Source organism: Molossus molossus, unplaced genomic scaffold (assembly GCF_014108415.1).
Source record: "Molossus molossus isolate mMolMol1 unplaced genomic scaffold, mMolMol1.p scaffold_m16_p_9, whole genome shotgun sequence".
Classification (NCBI taxonomy): Eukaryota; Metazoa; Chordata; class Mammalia; order Chiroptera; family Molossidae; genus Molossus; species Molossus molossus.
The window spans coordinates 17,113,719-17,128,680 of record NW_023425403.1 but is presented as its reverse complement, the minus strand read 5'-3'; the positions used below and the strand labels follow the sequence as shown (position 1 = coordinate 17,128,680).

At 37.2% G+C, this 14,962-nt stretch overlaps 1 protein-coding gene across 1 annotated transcript in view; it reads right to left on the bottom strand.

Annotated features, from left to right (window-relative positions):
• SGCZ (sarcoglycan zeta) overlaps positions 1-14,879 on the bottom strand; it is a 272,064-nt gene extending 257,185 nt beyond the window's left edge. Inside the window, exon 1 of the mRNA XM_036250299.1 lies at positions 14,843-14,879. The gene's annotated coding sequence lies outside the window, so the exon portion shown is untranslated. The remainder of the gene's footprint in view (positions 1-14,842) is intronic.
• Positions 14,880-14,962: the final 83 nt, after the last annotated feature.

Genomic DNA, 14,962 nt, shown 5'->3' with positions numbered 1-14,962 from the left:
ATGAGCTAAACACGGTTCATCAGTGATAATCTGGCCCTGAGAAGTCTCCTGAGCTGGAGGGACAGGCAGAGATAGTAACTAGAGTAGCAGAGCTCATTTGCTGTTACTCCCTTACTTCCCAGAAGGAGACAACAGTACGAGATGCTAAAGCCAAAGGAATGTACTAATTATTGCCATCTAGCTGGCATCATAATTCATTTTCATTATTTTATGTAAATATTCAGAGTAAGGCACAGTAATGAGTCTCTAGGCAGAAGTGGGTCTTCACTTGATAAAATATGTATTTAGTGACAATTATGTGCAGGTACAGTTCAAGACTGTTGCTTTCATGAATTTCACATATTCAAAGAAGACACAATAAATAAATAAATAAATAAACAAACAAACAAATAGAAAAATAACACATCAAATAGTAACGTACTCTGAAGATAAATATGATAATATAAGAGATAAATATAATGATATAATAATAAATAGAATAATATTCAAATAACAAATTCAATAACATAATAGATGTATTATACAAGCTATACAATATTAAATAGCGACAGATTATATGAAGATAATAGGCAAGATAATATAACGGGAGGCTACTTTAAACATGGTGATAAAAGAATGTTTCATACAAGAAGGGGCTCCTGAGATGAGACTGGAAGGAAGAAGTCTCAGAGAAGAAAGGTAAAACAGATCTTTGCGTGTCCAAAGGCCTAACTGGAGGGGGCTAATTAGAAAATGAAAATGAAGAAGTAAAGAATGTACATATATGGACCATTTCTTGAGGGGAGAAGAAGAACAACAATGGGATTTCCTATGAGAGTCTGGAGTCAGATGTTGGAGTATTAAATCAGAGGCCAGTGCAAGTCTACACGACAGAGATGAGAAAGCGAATGGAAAGGAAACAAAGAGACTTAATACAGGGCCAGTTTTTGAGGTGACAAAGCTGGACCCAAGGTTGAGTTATGCATTCTCCAAGGTGTAGTGGCAGAGGAACTAGAGATAATGAAGGATAAATTACCCAGGCATCTGGGTTCCACAAGTGGGGGTCACATAGACAGGTTATAATTATTATAATCCAATGTGACTGTGTCTTGACCTCACATACAGCATTCTGACATGGAGAATGCACACCGGCATCCGCTAAACCAAAGGTCGCTGTGCTGTGGTTGGAGTGTGCCGGTGCCCGGGGGGACAGTGGCCCTGAACTCATCTCCACAGCACACTGCGTCAGAGGCTCCGTTCCCTGAGGTTGGTCCCATTTGGATTTCAGTGTCTTACACCTAGAATGCCATACATAAAAGCATCATCTCCTTTCTGACCCCAATAGTCTTTCCCCTCTTTCAGTGAGATTCTATTGTTTATTTTATAAAATTGGAAATGAAGAAAAGAGGGCATGTGTGAATATTATTAGATGTGGCTACTTTCTGGCTGAAGAAAACTCAACCTCTTCTACTATTTGTGAGAACAGGGGAAGGGAAGAAGAGGTTAGGGGAGAGAATAATGAATTAGATCAATAGTTGGTGGTTAAATTAGGGGTAAAAATAAGAGCAGTCAATGGAATGCCCTGTTGTATGTCTTGCAAGGGAGAAATGCTCCCGGAAAAGGTGACCAAGTGACCCTGCCACAGGATTGTATCCTCCTGACCCTAAAAGAGAGGCAGTTCGAACAGCTTTCAAGTGGTAGTAAGCTGAGAAGTCTGCCAGTGAGTTCTGGAACACTGTGTGTGTGTGTGGGGGGGGGGGGGGGGCACGCGTGTGCTTAAATCTGAGTTTTACCAACAACAGACTCTCCAATTTTACACAAAAGCTTGTGAACATTACAAAGTTGGTACAAGCCCAGGTATTGAGAATCTCACATCTACACTCCAGATTTTACCACTAAATTGTCAATCTGATGATAAAGCTGGAGAGGGAATCGACCTGCTTTCATATTGGAAGTGAAAGAATTAATATCATTTTTTTTAAGTATCAACATTTAACCATTTACAACACTACTCACATAGACACTGGATATAATGCTGAGATCTAAGCACAAAGACTGAAAGGAAAAAGTAAAGTATTTGTTTATCTCACTCACTAATTTGATTCCTTAATATTAAAATATAAATTGAGCATCTGATTTGTGTTGAGAGCTGTTCCCTGTGTTCCCTGTAATGGGAAATAAGAATATAAAGGGAAAGCATGTGTCTCCTGGAAAACAAGCTTGACAATTTGCAAAGTTGACTTTAATTTCTGATTACCGAGCTAGCACTTGGCACATTTAAGTAGCCGTATGCAACTTCCCTGTGACCGTAAAAACTGAATTTCAGCTCCAAAACCCCTTGCCCTCCTGAGAGTAGCCACAATCTAAGGAGGTGGTAAATACCATGTTGGTGTTGCTGTGCATTAAGTGTTGATCGTGTAGACTTAACACTGCAATTGTCTGTCATTTGTTCAGACAAGGGATGGATCACGAAAGACTAATCCAGTCTCCGATTGATGTGCCGAGTTGCGATCCCAGCCTGGCCATTCTGTTCTGTGCTCCTCGGGCAACTCACTTAGCTGTTCTTTGCCCAATTTTCTCAGCTCTCAAATGACTATTACATTGACTTATATAAGAGCGATATGGGAGCAGGTGAGTAGGACGCTAACGTGCCCTTTTCAGTTTAAATGCAAAAAATCCTTGTTTTAAATTTTATTATCCACTCCGTAGCTAACAGTTTCCTACTTAGGTGCTGGGTAAGTATTTATATTGGAATTATTTTAAATGATTAAAATATAACTTTAAACGCAAAATGCTTAAAGTGTCCACATTATATGGTATGAACTTTACACAGCAGAAAGGCACTTTTTTTTTCTGTTCCCAGAAAATGAGTCTCTAAACAGCCACTAATGTTGAGAGAGATTGAAAATAATACGGTGAAGTCCACTTACCATGGCAATATAAACTTCCCCCTATCTATGACACTTAATTCTCAAAGGCACATTTCGACATGATGGTAGTTAAAGTCTGCTATTTGAGAAAAATGGCTATTTGGAATGGACTTTTTTTTCCCCAGCTGGTTTATGGAAATGCTGTGGTCAGGATTTACAGCCTGGAAAAGCAGCAGCCCAGTCACCGAAATTCAAGAGTGATAAAAGATGTTATCTGACTCAAACCGGCTGCCTCTCGAGATAGGAAGTGGAGAGGATTCCGGCCAAGACTGGCAGAAAAGAAAAGCCTGAACAGGCATTAAAAGGGACACATATTCCCAGGTGAATAAAAGTGTTATAGAAGTGTGGACATTTCAAGAGAGATTTTTCAGTGACTCAGTAGTCACTCAGCTTTCTTACACACGGCACGCACTCTAAAATTAAGCACTTTCACATAGAAAATAATTCCTTGGTATGTAATTGAAGAAAACTCGATCACGGTTTTTGGTCTCTATTGAGGCACAGACTTAGGTTCCTACGTAGAAGCAACTGAACTATCAGATCCCCTCTTGTAATATTAATAGAAACACTTAGCTATTAAAGCCAGTTTGGAGGAGGCTGGAAGTCTTTGCCCACTGAGGTCTATCAGCTCCAGGAGACAAAACGACAGGCCTGTCGTGGGTGCACGCACCTAACGCTGTGAGCCCGCCAAGCCCCTTGGCCCCGCTGACACACACACACAGCAGGGAAAGGAAAATCTTTAAGGAAAAACAGATTTGCCAGAAACACAGCAGGAAAGCTTAGCTGGGCAGGTGGAAACCCCCCACTATTTAAAGCAATGAAGAGGAACAGCAAACGTGTCCAAAGAACAATGGTAACAAAGAGAATCGCAGAAAGATGAGGGTTTATTGGCTTTTAACATCTAATGGAAAAAGTCAGTGAGAACGAGCAAGGCAGAGGGTGGCTTTCTAGAGCCTTGATGATTAATTGGGAAGTGTCACCGTTTATGAAAAATTTTGCAAACAAATGTCAAAACGCTCTATTAAAAGTCCTTTCCCCCACTTTGACAACCTTAGTTACATTTTTGCCAGATGAATTTAAATTATTTACAGTGTAGTCAAATTAGCTTTGATGTAAAATTTTCTAATGTGTAATATATTCTTTTTTTTTAAATTTTTATTTATTTTTTTGTTACAGATATTTTACCTTTTTTACCCTAATGTGTAATATATTCTTAAGCAATGTGTTCTATGTTCGATTATCTTGTTTTTTGCGCAATAAGCAAAAGAGACGATTCATAAAGAATATGTTTTCATTTAGAATTTTCTGTTTTAAACGAATAACACAAAGATGACCTTGTAAAGATCAACATAATCTAACTAAAACAAGTTTTTACTCTTAGCATTACTGTTGACTACGTGGGTGAAGCCAGAGCATGTGGGCCAATAATTAGACTGCAACTCTCTTGAATTACTTAGGTTTTAAAAGGGATGAAAAAAGAGATAAGGCCCAGTTTTGATGTAACAAGTCTAAGGCAGAGAGGAAGAGCAGCCCAGTTCAGTATCCAGTGACGTGGAGGAAGGACGACGTAAAAGAGGAATGAACTGTCACCACAAAGGGCCGGTCCTCCACCCTCTCCCGTTTCTCAGCAGGGGTTGTACAGAACAGGAGCCAGGAGAGATGGATACCACATCTGTCACTGCTCATTTTTGCCTTGTTGGGCACACCTGGACCATGAGTAAAATCTGCCTTTCCACCAGAAGCGGAAAACATAGAGAGACAAGGACTAACGATACTTTTTCCTTTTGCTTTATGTACCACAAATCAGACTCTTTTCAATGCTAGTGCCAAGAAACTAAACATTAACTGATTGTTCTTGTTAGCTGAGGAGCTTTTTGGAGAATGGATACGTTATTCTCTTTCTTCTGTTCTTTTCTGTTGTGTATGGCTGTATCTTGCCTTAGCTTCTGAAGGGTAGCAGAATATGCCACCCCAAGACACACCACTTTGGCATAGAGATTATTTTGAACTGTAGGCACTTGAAACGCAGCAAATGCTGGGAGGGGCTCTCTCTGAGCTCCCTTGTCCTCCCCAGTCCCCCCAGAGGAACACACTGTCATAGATGCCCTCCCCAGGAGTCATTAACCAGGGAGGGCTGACTAGAAATTAACATCACACCTAGACACCCCTTGTCACAAATGGTCATCCCTCCTCTCATCTCTTCTTCTAAGGGCCCAGTCATCTTTCCTAAAAATCTTCACTCTCCCATAAGGAGCCTACATCCCCCTGTTCCCTTTAAAAACGGTATTTAAGCCTGCAGTTTAAGCCACCTCAGGGAGCACTCATTTGTCCTTGGGTATTTCCCATGTATACATTAGACATACATGCTAATAAACCTCTTTTTGTTTTTCTCTTTTAATCTGTCCTTTACTACAGGACCCTCAGCTAAGAACTCAAAAAGATAGACAAAATTATTTTCTTCCCCTACACTGTGAACACCCGTCCACACAGCAGGACCAGCGGCTTGCACCAGGCTTGCTGTCGTATCTCCATCTGACTGTCCCTGTTCCTCCCGTGTGCTGAGCACAGTGCTTTCTCCAAAGCTTGCATCAGATTGCGGAGTCTCACAATGTATACATCGTTTTCTGATTGCACTTTACAAACTGTTTGTTTTTTAAATACATTCTCTCCAGTGTTAGGTGTCTGTCTGGTAATCTGAAAAGGCCTTGGACATATTATAAATAAGTACATTAGTACTTATGTTATAATCAAGAAACAGCACAGATAAGGAGTTTAACTAGATGAATATAAAATAACTGGCAATATTAGCAGCCAATAGTATCCTTCATTCATGCATGTATTTATGCCTTTATATATGTATGTATTTATTTACTTACGTATTGCACATAGTACTTTAGAAAAAATAGCTTGGAATGAGTAGGAAAAGAAAGAAAAATTAAAAACTACCTACTTATTTAAAGTACTTAAAACTCTTCCTTGAATAAGCAAAAATCCACATATTAAAATCCATTTGAAACATTTTACAGATTTAATAATAAACTACACAGTGCTTATTCACTAGATTATTTTCATGATACAGTGTTAAGGTGAAATTACATTAATGCCTGTTCTAGCGACATCTGCAAAATTTTGCATTTTAACAGTACTTGAGTGCAACCTACCAGCAGATATGTTTTTGACTAGCCATGTTTGGTTATACTCCTAAACTAAAAGGCTAAGTGCCCCTATTTAATCTGAAAATAAAAAAAAATGAAGTAATTCATTTACATTCACAACCACTCCGATTATTTTCTTCAACAAAATGAGAAAGATTTTTTCAGTTGAAAAAGAATAGCGTATTTAAGGTGGACTGATCCTTCATTCAGGGGAGGAGGAGGTAATAAAATAATAGCAACAGCAAACGACTGCAGAGATTTTCTTGTGCCAGACACCAATGCCCAGCGAGTGTGGACTCATTTAATCCTAACCACACCCACAGAGGAAGCTGTTATCATTGTCCTTTTGTACAAGATAAAGAACATAAACCTGGGGAGGTTAGACAATTTCTCGGGCAAGAGTAATAGGACAGGACACGTAGAGGCACCTTCCGATCCCTGGACTACTTTCTCAGCCGGACAGCCAGACCCCTCACTGTCCACGGGCCAAGCACAGAGCCAGCTGTCCCCACGGGCTATCGTGTATTCATCAACACCACTCTATCGGAGTGAGTCTTAAAAGTCCCATTTTAGTAGTTAACAATAGAAAACTCCAAAAAGTCAACATACTTAACCTCCCATAAATGAGTGAATAATTAATTTTTTGGATTCATGTCTGTAGATTAACATGGGAGTTATTTCTGAGGTTTTCATTTCCTTAACCATGTCACATTACTTTCCAAAGAAATATTCACTAAATACCTGGTACAAAGTACTTTACATACCTCTAAATATAATACGACACTGCCTCTGAAATCCATAAGCAAACAGGCAAATGAATAGAAACTGTGCTTCTCCTAATGTGAGATTTTTATTAGCAGTGGTAAGGAAATTGTCTTAAGTTTGAGGGTAATCATTTCAGATAGGGAAACATGACATTAAACATCTTGGAGTCACATAAAGAGAAATCCATTCTTTTATATTTGTTTCTAAGCTTTCTTATCATGTCACAAAGAAAGTCATTTTTATGCTAGTAATCGCATTTCTAATTTCAACCCCCCCCCCCCCACCCCAATCTATTAGAAAAGCTTTCAGCCAAACATCTCTCTGGGATATAATAACTCTGTTTTATTTTCATTGTATTTATTTTTCTTGCTACCTTAAAGCAGGTGAAAGTGACTATAACGTCCTTGTTATCTTTTGACACATAGAACTTGTTTTCAATTTATTACATCGGTGTAAATTTTCCTTTAAAGATAGCTTTATTTAAGTAGAGGTAGTGAGTTGATCTAAAGAACACTATTCAAGAAGTAGCATACCTGCTCTATGTATATGGGGAGAAATCGTGAGGCTTGTGGGAAGTGGTTAATGTTTGTAAGACAGCATCAATAAGAAAAAGAAGAGTTTTCTAATTAGGCTATCTCAAAATTAAATGGGCTAACTCTGTGAAAGTATGGCCCCCTTGAACTCCAGGGACTAAGTAGAAACTGAACGTTTGAGTGGAAATTAACGCAGAGGATCCAAGCATAGGGAGGACCAGGAGGTGCTCAGTTCTTACAGGTGTGGGAAGCCATGGGTCTTCTGATCAATCCATGCAAGTAATAGACGCTCTGGAAAATTGATGGGGAAACAGTCACTTTCTGGATAGGATATCAGGTGGTTTTACAGAAGCACTTGTTGCAGGCTTCATATAACCCTTAAAAATTTAATAAACGAAGAATAAGCCAGCATTTCAGGCAAAGAAAAGGCAAGAGAACAGGGATGCGGAACTTGTAAAGCACAGTTGAAGAAACTTGAGCTGCACAAGAAAGAAAATATGACAGTAACTTCTTGAGAATCAACATGTCAAACACATGAGAAATTAAAAATTAAAAATAAGAGGATAGTTTGTAGTTATATTTCTAGAAAATAATTTTGTTTTCTCAGAATAAGACTGTACCATATCTGTCCACTGAATTATTTTTCTAATTTTGAATTATAGTAAACTTATTTTCTGCTTTCAAATGGAAATGAATTCATATTGATAAATGAATTGTAGGAGGAAATGTTTGAAAGAGTAAGAGTAGTGTTTACCTTACCCGATATTAAGATTTATTATAGTTATATTCAATCAGTGTGGTGCTGATTCAGTAGTAAAATTAACCACTGGAATATAACAGAAATTCCAGAAATGATCCACAGATATAGTTAATTTGAAGTTATGAGATTACCAAGTGCTGGAAAAAATACAATAAAATAGCAATTCTCTAAAACACTAGTGGGAGAATGAATTAGTATCTCAATGTGAAGTGCAATTTTAAAAATATCTGTTAATCTGAAGATATACTGCCCTATATCCTAGAATTTCCCTACAGAAACCCCAGTATATGTTCAAATGTTTTGTATTACTAAAACGTTGGGAAAAAAAATCTTTCAAATGGTCATTATGTATATATAAAATTGACATAAAGAGGGGAATAACACAGATAATTAAAATGAACTGAATTAGGTCTACATGTATTAACATTCATAGATCACAAAAATATAATGTTAAATGACAAAACACACAATACTCCTCCAACATATACATGTATATAAACCCACACATAATTTATGCTCACATGCATGATCAGTAAAAATAGAAAACCCTGTCGAAAGAAGCATATTAACCTATACTAGGGTAGTTATTAGCTCCCTCCATTCCATGAGTGAACTTGGACATGAGATTTGTGCCCTTTTTCTATAAAATGAGATTGATGAAATTCTGTCGAGAGGTTGTTTTAAGCCATTTATGACTGTACATTGAAGATGTATAGATAAGTATAAAGTAAAAAAAGAAAAGGATGAGAGAAATATAGTAAGAGGTCAGTTTTGTGCATCATTGCTCCATAAAGAACATTTATCCTGGGCTGAGTCTTCTTAAAGGGGGGAACCCCGAAATTTCTAATCAGTAGAAGAAGAAGGAGAACCCAGGGACCGCATAACAAGGGGAGCTGTGTGCGCCGATGAGAGCCCATGTAATAGGAGTAAGAGTTAAGGGTAAGGTAGCTGAGGTTATTTTTAGGAATGGAACATTTATTACCCATCTACACATAAGAAAATTGGCAAGGTTGAACTTGAATTAAATTATTCTAGGAACTGATTTTATGTCCCTGAGAAGGATTCTAGCAGACCACCTCCTGGGAACAGTGACCTGAAGACAAGAGCTTACAGCCCCAGGCAACGTTTTCCACAATCTTTGTATTTAACAGACTGGAGAACAACAGGACACAGATCAGAGCAACATTCTTGGACAGAATCAGGCTTCCATGGGAGAAGTTTGTGTTCTAAACATGAGCAGAAGCGCACAGCAGGGGTGTGGTGGCTGCTCAATACTATTCATTGTTCTCTAAATTTGAATAGGGCACAGATAAGAGAGCATTGCAACCTGTCCGTGACAGAAGGAGAAGTAAAGGGGGGAAATGATATATCATTCATGCTTATTAGATTACCCATGGGAGTTTCATTTCAAGAGTCATCACTGGGAGGCAACCAATCTGTGTGTCTCTCTCACATCAATGTTTCTCCCCACCCCCCCACCCCCCTTCCTCCTTCCCACTCTGTCTGAAAATCAGTGGAGAAATATCCTTGGGTAAGGATTAAAAATTGAATAAAAAAATAAAATAAAGACTCATCACCAAAAAAGCCTCCCTGAAACTAGGCAATAAGGATTAACATTCTTGAGATTTAGTATGTGAAACATCTTTAAGTAATGCTTTAACAAATAAAGATTGAATGCAAAATGGCATATTTATTTCTTGATTAAAACTTTTAACTGACAAAACAGATATTGAAATTAGGTCTATATTACTAAATTCATATTAAAAGCCTGTAAATCATGCTAAGTGCATTTAAGAATTAGTAATTAATTGAACAAATAAGCCTATTGTGCCATATGGACTTTGTAGCCACTTTTATAATAAAAATAGATACATCTACTAAAAACAACTTGCCACTATTTTTGTACTCCCATATAGAAATATTATATATATTACCATTTTACTTGATCTTATTTATCTTCAACATTATCAAATTAACTCCACAACTAATTACTTTATGAAATTAAAATAAGAAAAATAAGAGAAACACTATCTCAATAATAAGTTGGAATGATATTCAACATTTAACCTTCTGATCAGATCACAATAAAGTAACATGTACCTGGCTTTTATTTAAATTTCACAAATTGGATAAAATTCTCTGTGTTCATTGTCGTCCAAAAGGCCATGTTTGACTAATTGACCACATTCTTATTCACTTACTTATTTCCAGGCTGAACTATGCCTGGCCCATGTGAACACTCAAGAAACGCTTTCTGAGCACTCTGAGCAGCCTGTCTTTCCCTTCTTCCTCTCCTTCCTCCCAGGGGGTTACCTTTGTCTTCCCATCTCTTAAGCTCCAAGGGCCCTTTTTTGCTTCTCTAACTTGTTTTCTGAGCCTACGCAGCCCATCTGGCTCACTTCTACTACCTATGTAACTGACTAATTAACTGTCTCATGTGAAAAAGAAAGAAGAGAGAGAGAGAGAGAGAGAGAGAGAGAGAGAGAGAGAGAGAGAGAGGGAGGAAGGAAGGAAGGAAGGAAGGAAGGAAGGAAGGAAGGAAGGAAGGAAGGAAGGAAAGAAGGAAGGAAGGAAGGAAAGAAGGAAGGATATTTAGTGATCATTGTAGTGTTTTGATACATGTACGTATTTTGAAAAAATTCCTTCCCATACATTTAATTAACACATCCACCACCTCATGTATTTATCTGTGTGTGTGTGTGTGTTTGTGTGTGTGTGTGTGTGTGAACATTTAAAGTCTATTCTCAGAAAATTTCACTTATCCAATAGTGTTATCAGTGTTCCATTATAGTCACCATGATTCATATTAGATCATTAGACCTTACATCTGAAGTCTGTACCCTTATACGAACCTCTCCCTATTTCCCTTACCCCTGTCCCTGGCCCCTTTCTAGTCTCTGTTTCGATGTGTTAGTAATTTTTACTCTTTGGTTTCTATTTTCAGCAGAATAACCCTGATATGCAATAAAGTAAATTGTCCAGTATGTAAGAGGACCGGGAAATGATGACCAACTTTCACAGTCCTTGTATACCTTTAGTACTTACACTCCACCTTGAACACTGACACCTAGTATTAATAAATTGGGGGAGGGATATACATTTTAAAAATATAAATGCAGATGTAGTGACAGAAAGAGGACTGATGACAAATAAAACTCAGTCACCAGGTGACTTAAACAGGGGTTCAATTCCACTGCCTGTGTGCTCCTTTATCCAGAGACCTCCATGGCCATGCCAGGAAGGGACAGGAGTCAACAATAACATGTATGTGCTGAAATAGTTGATGAATTCTAGGAGACACAATGAGCTCCGCTTAGGTAAATTCAGCAACAAATGAGGAGGTACATAATTTCTAATTTTAGTGATTTTCTTCTAACTGTTTTGTAGTAAAGGTAAATAAAATAAGATTCATTAGCCCATAAAAAGAAAACTGATGATTTATAAGGGTCCAGTATATACATTAAGACTTTGTCTCTTTGTATACAAATAGGATATGCAAAACATCATTGTTACTACATAATATCCCATTAGTTGTAGAGTTAATTTGATGATGTGATTTATCACTATTAAATTAAGTTTTATTGTTGAATGTCTACCTTTTTTGCATCATTTTTTTCTTTTCCATATACTTTAGGATATAGAAAGAATACACTCTTCATGTTTTTAAAAATTTATCCAGATTAATATCTATAATTAAATTATCTTTGCCTCTATCCCTACCTCTAGCAATATCATTATTTACATATAACAATCTCACAGAAAATGTTTAAATAATTTATTTTGGTTTGCTCCCCCGCAACAGAAAGAGCAAGGAAACTACTTAGAACTTAGGTCAACTCATCACTTTTATTTATACATTATTATTTAAAATGTCAACAACCAATGTTACCAAAGCCATCTTGAGTGTGGAGTGCTTTACTAAATAAGCAACCCTATCAAAAAACAAAGAAGTAAGTGCGTTTGTATATGTTTCAGCATTTAGAAAACAAAAACTAAAATAATACATGTATGCAAATGGACAGGTATTTAAAACAGAGACCCTTATCAGAAGTGCACATTCTCATTTCCTTTCCTATTCCATGATGAGCCAATGAGGCACACCCTTTGCCCTTAACAGTCTACTTAGTTTTTTGTCTTGTACATTTTTATTTTATTTTTTAAATTATTTTTATTAATTTATTTTTGTTACAGATGTTTCTTCTTTTTCTCCCATTGATACCCTCTTCCCCATCCCCCTGCCCCATCCCCAGCTTTGCTGTCTATGTCCATTGGTTATGCATACATGCATATAAGTTCTGTGGTTTATCTCTTCCCTCCCACCACCCCCTCTTCCAAGGTTCGTCAGTCTGTACCCTACTTCCATGTCTCTGGGTCAATTTTGTTCATCAGTTTGTTTAGTTCATTATATTCCACAAATAAGTGAGATCATGTGATATTTGTCTTTCTCTGCTTGGCTTGTTTCACTTAGCATAATACTTTCCAGGCCCCTCCATGTCCTTTCAATGGATAAGAGCTCTTTCTTTCTTAGAGCTGCATAGTACTCCATTGTGTAAATGTACCACAGCTTTTTTATCCACTCATCTACTGATGGACTTGGGTTGTTTCTAGATCTTAGCTATTGTAAATAGTGCTGCTGTGAGCACAGGGGTACATACATTATTTCTGTTTGGTATTTCAGGTTTCTTAGGGTATATTCTTAGAAGTGGGATCACTGGGTCAAATGGCAGTTCAATTTTTAATGTTTTGAGGTAACACCATAGTGTTTTCCATAGTCCAAACAGGACATACAAATGGCCAAGAGACATATGAAGAAATGCCCAACATCACTAATCATCAGAGAGATGCAAATTAAAACAACAATGAGGTATCACCTCACACCTGTCAGAATGGCCGCCATCAACAAATCATCAAACAACAAGTGTTGGCGAGGGAGTGGAGAAAAGGGGACTCTAGTACACCGCTGATGGGAATGCAGACTGGTGTAGCCACTATGTCTTGTACATATTTGAAATCAAATGATATTCCCAAGCTCTTGCATTGGGTGTATGTTAAATTAATTCACTGTTTCATGACATTCTTAAAGCTACTGAAACTTTTGGGAAATCATATCATATATGGCACTATGCAAATATGCAATTTTCTGAATATAATGAATTTCTAGCAATTACTTATTTACTACCATCATATTCTATATACTCAGTTTTATTAAATTGCTCCAAGATTCTCTGTTTCTGAGGCAGTTTGATTAATGAAGGTTCTGGGCAGAGGAAATTAGTTGAGACTTAGGGAGTAGCTAGGAGTAGTATATGTAATGAAATAAATACATGGCTTTTATGTCCGCAGGTACAATGATTTTTTTTTTCTTTTAGCTTCCTTTTTTATATCTAGTTTAGGTATCTGCATCTAAACAGACAAACTAAAAATCCTCCTAAATTCCCTTGAGTCTGAGCAGATGTTATAAATGCCAGTGATTTAAAGGGCAGTTCATCACGAGCGGTTTCGAAGCACTGAAATCCTCCTTGGTTGAAGATTTACTCATGCACAGCCTGTTCCACTGCCGCCCACCCTGACAGTGTGAAGGCAAATTCCTGGAGAAGAACAGACCCAACAGGAATCACAAAGACAGAACGCTCAGCACGCCGTGGAGGAAAAGGCAAGAGCAGCCAAACAGCAACATGGATAAACAGTAGGACAGGAATTTAATAGGCAAGAGTTTTCAAAGCTAGAAATATTATCTCATTCATCAAAATATTTTTGAATAGTAATACTAAAATATGTCATAGACTTAGGGCTAATTTCAATGATAATGTTTCATGTATCTGAACAAGTTTCCAGAAAACTATTTTGAAAATTTTTAAAAATATTGCTTTAAATGAAGGATTTTTATAATAGAAACTTTCAAAAATACTAAATGTTAACAAATAAATAAGAGATTGTACGTTTACTCATTATTAAAATCATTATTTGATTTTAACAGAAAAAATTTAACAGAAATACTTAGAGGATAGTGACAGTATAAATAAGTATATAAATAGATAAACTGACACATAAATAAAAAAATAAAACCATATTTATACAGAGAAAAAAATTAAGTAGTATCACTTGATATATCAAAAGTCAGAGGTGCATTTATCACTACATGGACTACAAAAAAATAATAAAAATTTTGAAAAAAATGTGTTGGTAAGTAATTATCCTTATGGTTCATGAAAAGATGCTTTAAACAAGCTTTGGAGCTGTTTCACACAGGGATTGGTTATATCATACGTGCCCATTCTGCTCAACCGCTAGCTGCCTGGAGGGAGGGAGTGGGAGTGGCTGTCCCGGCTCCAGAGGAAGAAATGCAGTGATTAACTACTGTACAGCAGGCTGACTCGCTGAAACACAATCTGTTCATATTTATGGTCCCTTCTGTCTTTGGAAGGAGTAAGCTGGACATTGACACCATAATTTCAAAAGCAAATGCCTTTCTTGAGAACCATCTACCGCACCACAGTGATACTTGTTCTCTGTGAGATACTCTCAGCTGAATTAGTCATATTCTAGGGCTAGGGAATAAATTGTCTCATACTCTTGCTATTTTTTTTTTCACAGTGTTCAGTGTGCATTAATGACTGAATACTTTAGAATCCAAGTTCCATAATAAACTTCCAAGCCCATATCATGGGAAAAGCATAGAGTGAACTACACTAATTTTGGAAACAAAACAAAATCACTCACGTTTTGTATACTGTTGCTTCAAAGTCTGGGTGGCTTTACAAAGAGTTATTATTCTTTATTAAGAAAAATTGCAAAGCACTTCCTACAATTCTCCAAACTGTCATTTATGCCAGAACACTC